Source organism: Gossypium hirsutum, chromosome D10 (assembly GCF_007990345.1).
Source record: "Gossypium hirsutum isolate 1008001.06 chromosome D10, Gossypium_hirsutum_v2.1, whole genome shotgun sequence".
Taxonomy (NCBI): Eukaryota; Viridiplantae; Streptophyta; class Magnoliopsida; order Malvales; family Malvaceae; genus Gossypium; species Gossypium hirsutum.
This window is the reverse complement of record NC_053446.1, coordinates 56,316,004-56,319,372: the sequence shown is the minus strand read 5'-3', so window position 1 is coordinate 56,319,372 and position 3,369 is coordinate 56,316,004.

Here is a 3,369-nt window from a genome sequence, read left to right as displayed (position 1 = left end):
TCTACCCTTAGATTTACCGCGAGGATTTCATTATTATGTCATCCCACGGTTATCATCAGTATTTCATTATTGTCTCTTACGAACAATGAGACCCTCCCCTTAAGAGTCGGATCCAAACACAAGATTCTTTATCTTTCCATACGATGTTAAGGAAGCATATACTTCATCAATTGTGAGAGATTCGTGGCTATACAAAATCGTATCTCTAAAGATTGAATAAGACAGAGGCAAAAAATAAAATAGAATTAACCCTAAATCTTATTTATCATACTGAACCTCCATGGCCTTTGGGTTCCTAGAGAATTTATTTAAGCACGGTTAAGTGTTCGTACACAGACGTACATTTCTCCAAACAATGAGTATAAAGGCGTTGCTTCATATGTAACTTGCTAGTTAAGGTTTTCAACATGCATAGTTGTTGTAGCTTTGCCCATAATGTAGCAATAGTCTTCTCCTTCATTATATCATGTAGAATTTCATTCGACAGATGCAGATGTAATTGTGTTAAAGCCTTTCGATCTTTATGTTTCTTCTCTTCCTCCATCAATGTTGAAGGCATCTTATCTAACCCTAGCAAGATATCCTTTAAATCTATCTGTACAAGAACTGTCTGCATCTTTATCTGCCACAACGAGAATCTGGTTTGTAATCCAACAGCGGAATATCATACTTCATTGTCGCCATTACCGTGATCAAGTCAAGCAACCCGAAAAGCTCTAAAATCAATCGGTTAAAAACTTGAACGTCGATAATGGCAATGTAGAAAGATCACTAAGAAAAAAAGAAAAATAGAACACAGATTTTACATGGAAACCCTTTCAGGAAAAAAGCTACAGGTAGAGGAGAAGAAAATTCACTAATGTCGAATTCGAATGATATAAGAGGAATTTCGACTACATCTATTTATAGGTTGAAAAAACCTAATTCTAATCAATGTCAAATATATTATGCTAATCAATGCTAAATATATTATACTAATAAATACTAAATCTTCTAGAAAGATAATATATTTTATTTAACTTGACTTGACTTGCAAGCAATCTCTTAAAATTTGGGTCACACAATTCTAACATTTATAATAATTAGAAATGAATATCTAATTACTAAAACTTTAGTTTTTTTTATATATGAAAAAAACTCAAGGTTTGATCCAATTCATATTAAAGGTAAAACTAATAATAATCAAGTCCAGAGTAAATTCACATTATTACTATATTAAGAATTTTATTAAATTTCAATTTAAGTTCATTATTTTTTAATAATAATAAAATAATTCATGCAACATAAAATAATGGGTTCATGCTTCATTCAAACTAGAGGTGATCATGGAAAAATTTCAACCTGCTTCCTAGGCCCGGGCCCAGCCCGTCCCAAAATATGGGCCTAAAATTTTGTCTAGACCCGGCTTGGGGAAAAAATACTAAGCCCGAGCCCGGCCTTTTTTTTCATGATAGAAAAAAATGATTTTACCATTTTAATAGCCTATATTTTTATAATTTTTAAAAGATTAAATTAACTTTTTTTATCATTTGAGGGACAAAGTGTAATTTTACCATTATTATTTTAAAATTTTATAAATTATAAAGAGTTAAAAAAAGAATTTTTATTTTTATTTTAGAGTAGAACCCTTGTCCATGAAATATCGTATCAACAAATTTAGCAATACTAATAATTAAAATTAAATTTTAAAATTTGAAATATAAAAATTAAAAATTTTAAAATTAAAATAAAAAAAGGGAGGAGGGAAGGGCTTAGGGATTTTTACGGGCTTAGGGAAATGGGAAATGGGGAGGGGAAATGAGCATTTTTTTAAATATATATTTATTATATTCGGGCCAGGCCGGGCCCGAGCCAAAAATATTTTGCCAAAAGCCCGGCCCGTTTTCTAAACGGGCTTCATTTTTTGCCCAAACCCAAATTTCAGACCTATATTTTTACTCGAACCTTCCCATATTTCGGACCGGCCCGGCCCATGATGACCTCTAATTCAAACAATCAATCATAAAAAAATACTTTATATGCTATCAATATTTTATTTTTCTAAAATTAAACTTATTTTAGTACTCTTACCCCATTTATTGATGTGTAGGAATCTGAACAATAAGAATATTAAAATTATTGGGATATGTGTAACAAGACAACAGTTAAAAGTAAACACACGATACTATGCATGCCAAAAATAGAAAATATTTGATAAAGCAAAACCAAATTGGGGCCTTATGTCACATGCAAGGGGAAATTGACCCATTTGAACAAAATTAAGCTATTATGCTCAACTCTTGTGCGCATGTGCCCTTGCTCTTATCTTGGCTCTTATAAGCTTATAGTCAACCAACACTATATAAACATCATTTAATAAGTGTATGTAAAGGATGTGAAATATGTGTAATTCTTTGAAATACATGAAAACTTCGAACAAAGGTTAGAGAAAATTTAAGGCCAAACTATCGAAATATAATTAGATTGGTAAGCTACACATCTTTCTATGAGCCTAAAAAGGTCAAAGAAGCAATAAAGAATAGGATCCAAGCCATGCAAGAAGAGCTTAACCAATTTGATAGAAATGATGTGAGACAATCTGTTCCAAAACCAACAGATTGCAATGTGATAGGAATAAAATGGATCTTCACAAACAAGATAAATGAACTTGAGAATATATATTACCAAGAGTAAAGCATTGCTTTTTGCTTAAGAATACACACAAGTGGATGGTATTGGTAATGCAAAAGATTGTTGTAAGTAGATATATTCCACATTGATTAAGTACAAATTATTAAGATAATTTTTATATAGCTCTACTTCTTACTCTTATTGAATAATTGGGCCATATATCTTTTACACCATTTAAGTTTTAAGCGGGATCGAACTCCAAAACTTTTATAGAAATTAATCCTGATTTCCTTGAGAATAGCAATGCTAATTTTGCTTCAGTGGCAAGGCTCGAAGCTATTAGATTGTTTCTGAAAATTGCAACTAATTTTGACATTAGTAATTGCTGAAATTCAACTTTATTTGGAAGAATGAAATAACTTGGGGGGTTTGGAAAAGTATTACCCCCACGTGTAATGATTCCCTATAAGAGTATTTGTAAATTATTTATAGTCTCAACATCTGTTAAACAACATATAGAAAATTATATTATTGCAGAATAAGGACAATGAATTAAAGCCTAAACAAAAACTTTCAAAAATTATTAAAATCATGAATAATTTCGAATCAAATGCCATTTAAACTGAGGAGGTGGTGTGCTAATGGTATTACCCAAGATTTTATGAATTTCAATTAATTCCATTCCATTTATTTTTTTTATAAAAGATGAAATTGTTTATTAGCATCAATTTTGTGAGAATCGGCCGATTTTAGAGAGAG